Below are 15,417 nucleotides of genomic sequence, written 5' to 3'. Positions count from 1 at the left end.
TGATGCCTCAAATAAATGCAGGAACATGAGAATTTAAACGGGACACTTCCTTTTCAGATAAAGGGTATTTGTAGAACTTGGTCCCTCAGTGGTGTGTGTGCCTGTGAGCATGTGTGAGTGAATTGTATTTATCCCAGAAATATGAGGTAGTTTAATTTTGGAAAGCCTACAGTTATAATTATTTACCACATTTACCTCACTAACAGATTAAAGGAGAAAAATATATGATCATCTGAGCTGCAGAAAGACCCTTTGATACAACTCAGCGACTACTTATGACTATAAAACAAAAGCAAACCCCAGACCCTTCTCACACTGGGAGTGGTGGTGCACACCTGGAATCCCAGCTGCTCAGGAGCCTGAGGCAGGAGGATTACAAGTTTGAGACCAGACTCCTTAGTGAGGACTTATCTCAAAGTAAAAATTAAAAAGAGCTGGGGATGTAGCTTAGTGGTAGAGCATTTGCTTAGCATGCATGAGGCCCTGGCCTAACTCCACAGTATCTCAAAACAAACAAAAACTTCTAGCCAGGAGAAATAGAAAGAATATTTTTTTAATTTATTTATTTATTTTTTTTTTTTGGTACTGGGGATTGAACCCAGCACACTCTATCACTAAGCTACCTCCCCAGTGCCCCCCCCCCACGTTTTTCTTGAGAACAGGGTCTCACTAAGTTATTTAGGTCCTCACTAAGTTGCTAAGGCTGACCCTGAACATGTGATTCTCCTGCCTCAGCCTCCTGAGTCGCTGGGATTACAGGAGTGCACCATCATGCTGGGCTTCAAACATCATTCTTAATGGGGAATGTTGGAAGCATTCTCTGTAACGTTTCTAGGGTAAAGATACTCTTCACTATTGCATTTATTAATATATGGTAAGATCCTTGCTTGTGCAATATAATGCAAACTTGGAAAACATGAAATGATAGTACCAATATTCACAGATAACATAATCATTTTCATGGCAGTATATTAATGCAAATGATTATTAAATGATATATTTAAAATATATTTAAGTGACACTGAATTTATGGGTATTTTCAAACGATAAATTAACATAATGCTATGTTAACTGTTAGGATAAGCGACACATTGAAATTTAAATGGTATATTAAAATTCATGGAAAATAGGTCACTTTTAGTATAATTAATCTCAATAAAAAGGTATTGGCTTAACAAAAGATTTAAAAGGGAGAGACATCAACAGGTATTTCATGTCCTAGAAACACGGGGAAAGATGCTCAGGAAGGAGAACAAGGGCAATGGAAATCAAAGGGAACTGTCACTTCACACCATGCAACATTTTTAGAATCTAAGTGTATCAAGTCTTGCTGAGGATGCTGAGCAATAGAAGTTCTACTTGAGCTCAGCTGGTGAGAGAATCAGACCATTTTGGGAAACATTTTGGCATTACCTAGTATATGTGATGAAGCACACACCCTATAATGCAGTGAATTCATCCCCAGGGATGTGCCCTAGAAAAATTCCTGCCTGTGTGTGCACCAAGGGACAATTATTCAGATAGAGATGTCATAGCAAAAACCTGCAAACAATGGAATGTCCATAATGAAGTATCCCACGACTGAACTCGTAGATGAATTAAACTTCTTTTCATCAACATGTATGAAGTTTGCTAAAACAGTGTTGAGTGAAACTAAAAAGAACCAATTAAAAAAAAGAATAATTTTGAGTGGAAAATGCAGATTGCAGAAGAAAATTCCACAGTGTATTATTTAGATAATATTTTTAAAAAACCAGGATGTAGCAGTCCAGTGTGGCCTGGGGTGTGAGAACCAGAGCAGTGTAAAGAGGGGAACCTACATGGGGATGGCCAGGCTCTGAGGAGAATGTCCCTCTGGCAGAATGACCTGGCCAGGGTCCGAGCATGGGCAGAGTGAGACAGAGCAGCTGTGTGAAGGAGGATGTGATGGAGATTGTCACCCATGAAAGATGGATCAAATACATGGACACATGGATGGCAAATGATGGGAGCCAGGTTTCTCATTATGGGATATAGAATTTACAGATATGGAAAGGTAAAAACTATAATGAACTCTGGTGTTGCATTAGAAGTGAACACATCTATGTAGACTTAGGGTCTTCAATGTATAGAGATAGAGGTAATGTATATAGAGATAGAAATACTGGTAAAATGAGTTGGTGTGCATACATTCACATAATCTTTAGTAATATCCCTCCATGTTCCCCCGCCGCCCGGCCACTGTATCATGGGTGGCTTAAAACCTGAGTAAATTTATTTTCTTATTGTCCTGGAGGACTTAAGTCTGAAATTGAGGTGCTGGCAGGGGCTATGCCCTCTCTGAAGGCTCTAGGGAATGATGTTCCTTGTGTCTTCTTGGCTTCTTTTGGTGTTGCCAGAATCCTTGATGTTTCTTGGCTTGTAGCAGCATCACTCCTATCTCTGCCTCCATCACCGGATGTTTCATGTCGCTGTATCCTCCCATGACCTTCTCATAAGGAGATCCATCCACTGGATTTACAGCTGACCCTAATCCAGTATGACCTCATCTTTACTTGATTACAAAACACTATTTCCAAATACAGTAAACCCTCCTATAAGCAGTGTGGCTGGCTGGCTTGCTTTCTTCCTTTCTGGCATAGGGGATTGAATACAGGTGTGCCTAACCACTGAGCCACATCCACAGCCCTTTTTAATACTTTCTTTAGAGACAGAGTCTCACCAAATTGCTTAGGGCCTCACTAAGTGGCTTTGAACTCACAATTGTTCTGACTCAGCCCCCTGAGCTGCTGGGATTACAGACATATGCCACCACACCTGGCAGCAGTGTGACTTTCTGCATTCTGTTATCCTTGGCTAACCACAGTCCAAAATATTAAAAGGGAAATTCTAGAAATAAATAATATAAGTAACTCTTTGTTATTGTTGTTTAGAGACAGGATCTCACTAAGTTTCCCCAGGCGGGCCCCAAACCTCTGGGCTCAAGTGACCCTTCTGCCTCAGCCTCCCAAGTAGCTGGGACTACAGGTGCACCCCCACCACACCTAGCTTCAAGTGACTCAGGTAGTAGGGTAACACTGCCTCATTTCATCTCCTCGAAAAGGCATAAGATCGTCGTCTCACATCATCACAAGAAAAAAAGGGCTGAGTATAGTATAGTAAGATATTTTGAGGGGTTGGGGATGTAACTCGGTGGTGGAGTGTTTGTGAGGCCCTGGGTTCAATCTCCAGTTACACACACACACACACACACACACACACACACACACACACACACAAAGGTATTTTGAGAGAAAGAAAGAAACTTTGCACAGTTTTTATTATAATATCATATATTATTATAAGTGTTTTGTTATTATTATTGTTATTAATCTCTTACTGTGCCTAACTTAGGAATTAAACTTTGTTAGATATGCATAGGGAAAGAAAGACATAGTCTGTACAGGGTTTATGACTGTAGTTTCAGACATCCCCTGTGGACAACGGGGGGACTACCATAATGTCACATGAGGGGGAATGGGAGTTAGAATCTCAACATGTTTCAGGGGGACATAATTCAACTCATAATAACACCATTAATAATGAAGACTCCTAGCATCCAGAACTAAATATCATTCTCTACAAAAAAAAAATAATAATAATAAGCAGGCCTCCTTGGGAAAATGGCTGACTTACTTCCCATTAGGGAAAATATAAGATAAGCCTGGAAAATCATGTCAAGGTGGAAAATAAAGATATGCTCAAGGAAAGATAGGGACTTGGCAAAATATCACAGAAGCCAGCTCTACAACTTGAATTTCAAAATAAATCGTGATAGCGAGGCATTACTCCATTGAAAAAAATAAGAAATCAGGAGTTCCTATGAATATAAATGTTAATAAATTCATGGTTTGATAAAGTACAGGGTATTTTCGTGGTTTTACAGTACCCTTGGGGTGAACAGTAGGGATGTAGCTCAGTGAAAGAGCATTTGCCTAACGTGTGCAAAGACCTGGGTCCCCTTCCTTGTGCTGTAATCAATCAACAAACAAATAAAAAATAAAGCCCCCTACCATGTACACAATCAAATAAAAATAAAGCCCCCTACCATGTACACAAAGTACTTACTAATTATGATGGGGAGAGAGTAACCTTACAGTGGAGAACTCTGTCTGAACCAGCTTGGTCAAGTGATCTAAGTGAACCTCATCATTAATGGGTCAAATCTAAATTATGGGCTATGATAGGGTGCTGAGGCAATGGACAGAATCTCTTCAATATTCCTGTCTAAGGCCCATAATATGAATTCAGTGATGAAGAAACATGAGACACACAAAAATTGTGGGACAGTCTTCAAAACTATTGGCCTTTAATTTTCTAAATTGTCAAGGTGGTGAAAGTCAAGAAAAGACAAAGGAAATGTTCCAGACCAAAACTGACAAAAGAAGTGTGAAAAGTAAATGTGGTCCATGATCCTGAACAGAACCATTTTGCTATGGAGAACTAACTCCACAGGGACAACCGGTAAAATGAACAAATCTGAGGATTAGAGACAGGGATGAGGGAATAATGCCAGTTTTCTGATTTTGATTTGCTTTTCGGTGCTTCTGACTCAAAAGTTAATTTGTTGTTGTTTTTGGTGGTATTGGAACTAGAACCCAGGGCCTCCTGAGCTCTATCACTGAGCAATGTCCCCAACACCCAAAATCGATTTTTTCAAAACCAACATGTTCATACCCAGCAAGTTAAAATTTCAAAATACTATTTATACTGCATCCAATATGCAAGGAAACATACAATAAAATATAAGCAGTACTTCTTTGGAGGAAAATACAAATCTAGACAGGAATAAATGTTATTTGGTTTAGGAATATATGGGTTGCCTGATACAACTAATAAGAAGAAAGTGCAGAAGCAATATACACCAAATTCAGGATCACGGTCACTCCTGGGCAGGAAAAAGTGATATGATGAGAACTCACTGGGGACTTTGGAGAGCTGATAAGGTTTCATTCCTTCCACTAGCTGATTACAAAGTTGTTAGTGAATTTTATACTTTATATCTATCTATTAAGGCTAATTTTCTTGCATGTGGTGCTGGGGATTGAACCCAGGGCCTTGTGCATGTGAGGCAGACACTCTACCAACTGAGCTATATCCCCAGCCCCTAGTCTACTTCTTCTTGTATATCAAATATTTCATAGTAAGGAAGAAAAATACACGTTATTGCAATTCTGCTAGAAAAATGAATTATATGTGTACATATAATGATGTAAAACTATATATATGCCTACTAATAAACTGCAAGGAGAAGGACCAGGAAGATACCCACTAACATGAACAGACCATCTTATGCAAATGTGTATTGTTCAAAGGTCACATTTTATGGATTACTGACTAGGAAAGATGAGAAGGAAACTAGTAGGGCCACTCTGTGGAAACTGGGAACTGTGGGACTATGGGAAATAGCCAGAGTGGGGTTGGGCAGCAGCTTAGAGAACCTAGGACGGAATAGGAAGGCCAGGCCAAAAGTGCAGAGATGGAAGACGAGGATGTCTGACAGTCAAAAAAACACCTGCAATATCTGATACTTTGCATCTCCTATAAGTCTTCAAATTCTCTCACAAGTAGCACCTTAAGTTGTGGGTGTGTTTTTAAAAGTCAGGGTGAAGCCAGAAGCGGTGGCATAAGCCTATAATCCTAGTGACTCAGGAGGCTGAGGCAGGAGGATTGAGAGTTCAAAGCCAGCCTCAGCAAAAGTGAGACACTAAACAACTCAGTAAGACCCTGTCTCTAAATAAAATACAAAATAGGGCTGGGGATGTGGCTCAGTGGTCAAGTGCCTCTGAGTTCAATCCTTGTTTGTTTGTTTCTTAATGTAAAAGTTTGAAATTTTCATCAAAAATTTTTATCAAAAAATTCATCTAGGGCTGGGTCTTTTATAGCTCAGTGGCAGAGCACTTGCTTAGCATGTGTGAGGCACTGGGTTTGATCTTTAGCACCACATAAAAATGAAACAAATAAAGGCATCCGTTCATTTATAACTACAAAAAATTTTTTTAAATTCATCTAAAGTTTGATTTTTATTATTCTCTTTGTATTTATTTATTTAAATTTATTTTTGACATTTCAGGAGTCAAAAAAAAAGGCATTGTCTTGGGCCTCCTTTGTCTTCTGATCAGTTTTCACTAGGATTTTTTCTTTTTTCATTTGATATTGCTTTTCACTGTTTAAATTTGACTCTTACCATGCACTGGGATTTTCTTTAAAAATTACAATGTAAGGGCTGGGGATATAGCTCCACGACAGAGCACTTGGGTGGCATTTGAGAGGCCCTGGGTTCCATGTCCAGCAGCAGCAGCAACAACAAATCAATAATCATGTTGGATAGGGAAGATTTAGTGAATATATCTTACTGTCTCCTTTTGGAAATGATTTAAGGCAGGTTCTAGGCTCTAATGCCAGGATTTCCAACAAGCTGGTTAGGCCTCAGCACCGGTAGCTATACTGTTACCTCTTCAGAGTAGGCTGTCTGTGCTCTCTTGGAAGAACTCACAACAGCTACAAACTAAGTGTGTGCAGCAATTTGTTAAGGTTTCTTTTAACCTGGAGGGTCTTCAGTGAGGATAAATAGGGGAGATGAGTATTTGTAGGGTGTATTAATCAGAGTTGTCCAGAGAAGCAGAACCAACAGGTGTGAGTGTGTTTGTGTGTGTGTGTGCATGCACACGTGTGCACATGTGTGCATACCCTTACTCTTAAAATTTGAAATCCAAAATGCTCCAAAATCTGAAAGTTTTTGAGCTCTGACATAACTCCATAAGCGGAAAATTCTACATCGTGAAATTTTGTTTCATGCATAAAATTTTGCACAAAATTACCTTCAGCCTATGTGTATAAGATGCATATGAGGGACTGGGGTTGTGGCTCAGCAGTAAAACACCCACCTAGTGCATGTGAGGCGCTGTGTTCGATCCTCAGCACCACATATGAATTAAAAAAAAAAAAAAGAAATGCATATGAAACATAAATGAATTTCAGGTTTAGACTTGGGTCCCATACCCAAGATTGTGTTACATGTATGCAAATATCCCAAAATCTGAAAAAAAAAAGATCTGAAATTGGAAACACTTCTGGATAAGGAATTCTTATCTTCTATGTGTATACATATTATGTATGTGTGTCTTGTGTATGTTTGTGTGTATCTGTATATGAACAGAGAGTTGCAGTTTGACCAAAAGCTGTCTGCTGGCAGAATTCTTTCTTGCTTGGAAAAGTCCATATTTTACATAGGAAGACCTTCAACCAATTGGACAAAGCCCCCCTACACTATGGAGCATCATCTGCTTTACTCAGAGTCTGCTGATTTCAATGTTAATCTCAAATGTGCATGTAAATATGTACATACATACATGCATATAAGTTGAGAATTTTTTATCCAAAATGCTTGAGAAGTGTTTCAGATTTCAGAATGTTTTTCAGATTTTGGAATATTTGCACACAAATAATGAGATATCTTGGATATGGGACCCAAGTCTAAGCAAGAAATTCATAGATGCTTACAGAAACATCTAGAATAATGTTTGATCAAATAGGTACCTTGGCCCACACAAGTTGATGTAAAATTAAGTATCATGTATGTTCTGGATGAGCCGCTAGGATTACAACAGGGCTGTATTCTTTAGCTTTGTGTTACAGGCTTTAAGTATGCAGCCTAGCAGCTCAATTGATCATTATTAACTGGATTTTTTAAAACTTGATTTTTCTCCTACAAAGCTTATTTATTATAGATGATTCATATTTTCTTCCAGTTTTAAATATATATATATATATTTTTTTAAATATTTTTTTAGGGCTGGGGATGTGGCTCAGCGGTAGAGTGCTCGCCCCCCCGATGTGGGAGACCCTGGGTTTGATCCTCAGCACCACATTAAAAAAAGTGAATAAATAAAATATTTTCTTAGTTGTAGTTGGACACAATACCTTTATTCTATTTTTTTATTTTCATGTGGTGCTGAGGATCGAACCCAGGGCCTTGCATGTGCTAGTCAAGTGCTTTACCACTAAGCCACAACCCCAGCCCCTTAAAATATATTTATTTGTTCTAATTAGTTATACATGTCAGTAGAATGCATTTTTTTTGGGGGGGGGTACTGGGATTGAACTCAGGGACACCCAACCACTGAGCCACATACCCAGCCCTATTTTGTATTTTATTTAGAGTCAGGGTCTCACCGAGTTGCTTAATGCCTCGCCATTGCTGAGGCTGGCTTTGAACTCAAGATCCTCCTGCCTCACTTAGCCTCACTAAGCCACTGGGATTACAGGTGTGCACCACTGCACCTGGCAGTAGAATGAATTTTGACACATCATACATAAATGGAATATAACTTCTCATTTGTCTGGTTTTACATGATGTAGAGTTACACAGGTCACATACTCATATATGCACAAAGGGTAATAATGTCCAATTCATTCCACTATCATTCCTACCCCCATACCCCAACCTTTATTCCCCTCTGTCTAGTCCAAAATTCCTCTATTCTTACCCACCCCCATTGTGAATTAGCATCTGCATATCAGAGAAAACATCCAGCCTTTGGTTCTTTGGGATTGGCTTATTTTACTTTTTTTAGCTTAATATTCTCCAGTTCCATTTATTTACCAGCAAATGCCATAATTTCATTCTTCTTTAAGGCTGAGTAATATTCCATTGTTTATATATACTAAAGTTTATCCATTCATCTACTGAAGGGCATCTAGGTTGGTTCCATAGTTTACAAATTGAGCTGCTATAAGCATTGATGTGGCTGCATCACTCTAGTATGCTGATTTTAAGTCCTTTGGGTATATGATGAGGAGTGGGGTAACTGGGTCAAATGGTGATTTTATTACAAGTTTTATTAGGAATCTCCATACTGTTTTCCATAGTGGTTGTACCAATCTGTAGTCCCACCAGCAATGTATAAGTGTACTTTTTCCCCCACATCCTTGCCAACATTTATTGTTGCTTTTAATCAAAACTACATTGAGATTCCATCTCTCTCCAGTCAGAATGACAATCTTCCAGTTTTTAATGCATGCACACATGTAATTATTCTGTGTATGTAGTTCTCATCATACATTTTCCCTATAATTGTATCTCATTACTTCCCCCCACCACAGTACTGGGAATTGAACCCAGGGCCTCTAGCATGCTACATAGGCACCCTACCACAGAGTAACACCTCCAGTGCTTTTTAAGACAGGGTTTTTGTTTTGTTTTTGTTATTTGGTACTGGGGATTGAACCGGGGATGTTTTACCACTGAGCTACACCCTCACCCCTTCATCTTTTTTATTTTGAGACAGGGTTTTATTAATACCCAGGCTGGCCTTGAACTTTCGATCCTCCTGCCTCAGCCTCTGGAGTAGCTGGGATTACAGGTGTGTGACCGTTACCAGGCCAGGCTTCTCTAATCTTTTCACAGGTTTATACCCCAACCCTTTGGCCAGGATTCTACATTCAAAAGAGAAGCTGCATCCCAATGGTTAAGATAAGTGCTATATAAACTTTCTTTAGTTTTCATAGATCCCAGACATCTGGCGACCTTTGTACCACCCCTTCTCAGTCTTCACGCATCAACTAACACAAAGCAGGAACGCCACGGGGCTGAGGATGTGCTTAGTGGCAGAGCGCTTGCCCAGCATCCATGGGCCCCTGAGTCCATCCCCAGCACCACACACACCAAAGTAAGTACATTGCTGTGAGCTTTACCTTGTAGAAAAATCATGTCTATTTTAAGAAAATGCAGGAACTAGTCCGCAGGAGGTCAAGGTCCACTGTGATGTGGTGCTCAGGTCAGAGAAAAACACACAAAAAAACAAAGGAGAGACATGCTCTGGATGATGAAGACCATGCTCAACATGTACCATCCTGCCCCTTGTCTCCATGTACCTCCTCTCCCTCTAAAGAAAAACCCTCTGTGCCCTTGAGTTCTGGAAGATGAAGCTTTGAGAACAATAGCTCCACCATCTTCTTCAGGGCTGGCCCTTCCATAAACCTGATTCTTTCCTACCAACTCTTGTTTGAACAGCCAGCAGCACAGACCTTATTCTGGTAACACTCCCAGCTTGTCCCAGTGTGCCTGCTGTCATATCACACTCCAGTCACCATCCCCGCTGGAGCCCCAGGTGCTGCTACAGCTTGTGCTGTGTTCCCATCCCAGAGCCTTCTTCAAGGCTGGTGACTCTTCTCCAAACCTCCACATCCTCTGGGAAAACCGTCTGTTGCTCCTGTGGCCCTCTGAGCTGCCCTCTGTGCTGAGGAAACTCTATGGGGCTCCTTAAGCCCTTTTGGATTTCTCACAGGCTAGACCCCCTGGGGCCTCTGTACTGGGCTCCTGGTCTGAACACATCACCAACCAATTTTTCTCTGCAATTCTTGCCCTTCACCCCAACAATTCCCCCAAACGTATCTGGGATTTCTGATTCTGTCCCTGAGCAGCCAGATGTTGGTGTGAGGGTGAAGGGCACTCTGCACACATTCCCCTCCCCTCTGTCCTCCGTGTGGGGAATGGAGAGCCCTGCCCTGGCCCACTGATTGCCAAACTCCTTCCTGTTTTCCACAGGGCCTAGACTTTGAAAGTATCTAAGCCAGCAAGATTTTTATCTTTTTTTGTGTGTGTTCAGATGTGCCCCCTTTTCCCTGAAGCATCGAATACAGAATTCTTAGAAGAATGAATGAATTTAAAAATGGCTGAAGGTGTAGTTCAGTGATAGAGCTCTTGCCTATCACATGCACACGGGCAGGACTCAATCTCCAGGATGTGTGGGGGGAGTAAATACGTCTCCTAATTCCTCTTTCTGCTGAGGAATAACTTTCATGAAGTGCATACATTTAAAATAAAGTTAATAAACTTTGGCAAATGTGAACGCCCAAGTAGCCAGTCTGAACCAAAACAGAACATTTCTAACACTGCAACCAGAGTCCCCTGCTCTCTCCTCTCACTTAAGGCTCACGCACCCCTCAGCGATGACCACCATCACCTTCCCTAATGAATACTTCTGTTGGTATTTTTTTTTTAATGTTTTTAGTTGTAGATGGACACAATACCTTTATTTTGTTTATTTATTTTTACGTGATGCTGAGGATCAAACCCAGTGCTTTGACACACCAGGTAAGTGCTCTACCACTGAGCCACAACCCCAGCTCCCTTTTGTCTGTTCTTGAACTTAATTTATAAGAACCACTAGTATGTACTCTTTTTTGTTGTTGTTGTTGTTTTAATTTTTTTGTTGTTGTTGTTGTCAATGGACCTTTATTTTATATATTTTTATGTGGTGCTGAGAATCGAGCCCAGTGCCTCACACATGCTAGGTAAGGCTCTACCACTGAGCCACAACCCCAGTCCCCCCGATATGCACTCTTGCCTTTGGCTTCTTTGTTGTAACATATTTGTGAAACTCATTCCTTTTGTTACACATATTCAGAATTCCTTCTTCTGTTTTGCAGGATTGTGTTTGACTGAATGTACCAGACTTATCTATTCTTTTCATCAGACATTTGAATTGTTTAAAGTTTTTATCACAAATAAACCTGTGTGAGCATGTGGTGAGCATTCTTGCACAAGTCTTTTGGTGGATGTGTGCACTTATTTCTGCTGAGTATAGACTTAGAAATGAAATTGCTGGTAGGTCTAGGTTTAGTTTAGTAAATAACTATCAGAGGGGTTTCCAAAGTAGTTGAACCAATTTATACACCTATAACTAATGGTCAAGAATTCTAAGGGCTGGGGTTCTGGCTCAGAGGTAGATTGCTCGCCTACCGTGTGTGAGGCCCTGGGTTTGATCCTCAGCACCACATGAAAATAAAGACGTGTGTCCACCTATAAGTAAAAAGTAAATATTAAAAAAAAAAAAAGAATTCTAGGGGCGGTTGGCATAGTGGCACATGCCTATAATCCTAGTGACTCGGGAGACTGAGACAGGACAACAACAAGTTCAAGGCCAAACTCAGCAATATAGCAATATAACAAGGCCCTAAATAAATTAGTGAGACTCTGTCTCAAAATTTAAAAAAATAAGTAAAGTAAAAAAAAGGGGGACTGGGGATATAGCCCAGTGGTGAAAGACCCCTGGATTAAATCCCCATTACCAAAAACAAATAAGTTCAGGGGTCCCCCATCATTACCAACATTAATATCATTTCTTTTGGTTTTATCCATTCTGGTGGATGTGCAAAAGTGCCTCGCTGTGTTTGTAATCTGACTATGCATCATTTTAATTATGAAAGGAAAATATTTTATATATGTAGAAAATCTGGAAAGTATAAGAAAGAAGAAATCAAGAAGTATTCATATCTGACCATCTTTTTTCCCCTTCCTGAGTTTATTGGATTTGGGCTATGTACATAAAATATTAAGGTTGTACTGATTTATACTTCTGTGCAAGGAAAGTATCCTTTTTTTCTGAACTGGAATTATTTTAAAACTTGCTGTCAATTTGGGTATCTCATTATGGTTTTATTTAGCATTTCTTTTCTTTTTTCCTAGCAAGGTGGGTCTGTCTAAATTTTTTGTTGCTATTGATATTACCTTTCTTTCTAAATTGTTTCAGTTTCTTTGATGAAGCAGAGTTTTTTAAAAAATACTTTTTAGTTGTAGTTGACACAATACCTTTATTTTATTTATATGTGTTGCTGAGGATCAAACCCAGGGCCTCGCACATGCCAGGTGAGCACTCTACCGCTGAGCCACAACCCCTCAGCCCAGATGAAGCAGATTTTGATTATCATATCTAGTAAGAATATCTACATTATAAAAGTAGTTTTAAGTGGTAATGTCATGAATTACCTTACATGTAAAAAATTGAGATAAGATTTGAGCAATCAGAATAGAATGTGATTTTAAAAGGAACATATGCTTTAACCATTTTTAGTTTCTTCACCACCAAAGCTCAAGTGTCAGCATAATGATATTTCCAATAATATTATTGGAAAAATTATAAAAATGCCTCTGATTTTTCCATAAATGCCCAAAGGGGATTCTTCATTGAAATTCTTCCTAAAAGCAATAAAAGATTGCCTCTTTAACATGACAAAAGGACTCTATTGAAAACCAAAAGTCAAAATTACACTTAATGGAGAAGTGTGAATTATTCCTCTGTAAAACAGGAATAAAACAAGGCCATATTGTCTTCCGTATTTATCTCAGCTCTAGAAATTCTGACAAAGTTATCCGAGAAAGAGATACACAAAGAAAGGGAAGAAGTAAAACTATCATATTTTGTAAATGAAGTGAAAATCACTTTGCAATTACTAGAGATAACAACTGAAAGCATCAGGAAAAAATAAGATGTAATACCAATTAATTTGGGAGAATTTTTATTTTCACAATGATGCTTCTCTCATCTTTGTTATTTCACCCCACTTTTAAAATTCTTTTTCTTTAGTAAAGCTTCATAATTTTACTGCTATGGGTCCTGGACACTTCTAATTATTTTTTCTACACGTATTTAAAGGTTTTTATTGTGATCAGAAATGGAATATTTTTTGACAGTTCATTGACCTTTTTGGTTCTCAAATATTTAAAATAAGGCCTTAAGGACTGGGGTTGTGGCTCAGTAGTAGAGTGCTTGCCTGGCATGTGTGAGGTCCTGGGTACCATCGTCAGCACTGCAAGTAAATAAATAAATAAAGGTCCATTGACAAGTAAAAAAATATTTTAAAAAATAAAATAAGGCACTGATTAGTGTTTTGATTTTGAAGCCAGTGAATGACTTAAGTAGCTTCTAGGTCTAGTAAGACTGCTTTTCCATGGTTTCTGTTTTACTTCACTCCCCCAAATAATTAACCAATTAAGCCTGATGCTTTGCCTGGAAAGAAGAATAAAGGAAAACATCAGAGAACACCACCATCATATGATTTCCCTATCAGTCATCTTTCTTTAGGTTTATAAGGACACCTAGTGACCTAGGACCAACGTGAAAACCTACAGTCAAGAGAAATGATCACTGCAGGAATTAAGGACCATTGCTTTCTGCACCCACCAGGCTATGGCTAAAATTGGGCTTCCCACATAAGCTTGTGCACCTGTGACCCTGGCTAATGCACTCCTATCAAGGCCCTCCATCTTCTATCTGCTGGTTTGTTGCCATTAAAACTCCTTCTAAGTCTCATCTTTCTGTCTCCTGAGTCTTGGCTTCATCTGGTGGCAGAAAAACCAGACCTCCCTGGTTATTTGGAACTTATTTGGAATTGTCTTTCATTTATATTTTCCATTCATAATTGTCTTTCATTTCTATTTTCTACTCATCAGTTATTTACAAGCACTGCTGATAGAGGTTCATCAAATGTGGATAGTATTAACATCTTGTTTAAGAAAGTTTGAAAACGGCTGGGCATCATGGCACATGCCTGTAATTCCAGCCGCTCAGGAGGCTGAGGCAGGAGGATCATGAGTTTAAGGCTAGCCTCAGCAACTCAGGGAGGCCCTAAGCAAGTCAGCGAGACTCTGACTGTAAATAACATAGAAAAAAAGGCTGAGAATGTGGCTTAGTGCGTAAGTGCCCCTGGTTTCAATCCCTGGTACCAAATATATATATATGGTTTGAACACTTATTTTTCTGGAACTTAGGTTGTTATGCTGTTCCCATTCCTCTGCTGTCCCTTTTCTCTTTTATCTTTTATACTATTCTCATTTTATTTATGAAGGAGCTGGAGATTGAGGCCAGGGCCTCACACATGCAAGGCAAGGGCTCTACTCCTGAGCTACACTCCCAGCCTCTTTGGTGATATCTTGAACTGGATAATTGCTGAAAAGACACAGTAAGGGGTTTTATTTATTTTATTTTTTAAGAGAATTTTTAATATTTATTTTTTAGTATTTGGTGGTCACAACAAATGTGGAGCTGAGGATCGAACCCGGGCCGCACGCATGCCAGGCGAGCGCGCTACCGCTTGAGCCACATCCCCAGACCCGGGGTTTTAAATTTAGGCAGTAAAACAAGTCGCTGGTTCTTGGCATACAACACAATTACTACTTGGTTACAGAACTTACTAAGCATGGCCTCCAAATTCAGATGTCCAGCCTCAGAATAGTACAGTCATTCTGGTTATATATTATTTCTGTTTTGTTGGTTTATTACTGGTGACTGAACCCAGAGGTGCTTTACCACTGAGCTACAGCCCTGGTTTTTGTTGTTGTTGTTGTTTTGAGACAGGGTCTCACCAAATTGATTAGGGCATAGGCTGGCCTTGAACTTACCACCATCCAAGAGAGAGAGAGAGAGAGAGAGAGAGAGAGAGAGAGAGAGAGAGAGAGAGAATTTCTTTTTTAATGTTTATTTTTTAGTTCTCGGCAGACACAACATCTTTGTTTGTATGTGGTGCTGAGGATCGAACCTGGGCCTCAGGCGAGCGAGCTACCGCTTGAGCCACATCCCCAGCCCCCCAAACTGCCTTATTTTTGGAGACTGTCTA

Source organism: Urocitellus parryii, chromosome 7 (assembly GCF_045843805.1).
Source record: "Urocitellus parryii isolate mUroPar1 chromosome 7, mUroPar1.hap1, whole genome shotgun sequence".
Taxonomy (NCBI): domain Eukaryota; kingdom Metazoa; phylum Chordata; class Mammalia; order Rodentia; family Sciuridae; genus Urocitellus; species Urocitellus parryii.
Note: the sequence above shows the minus strand (reverse complement) of the source record.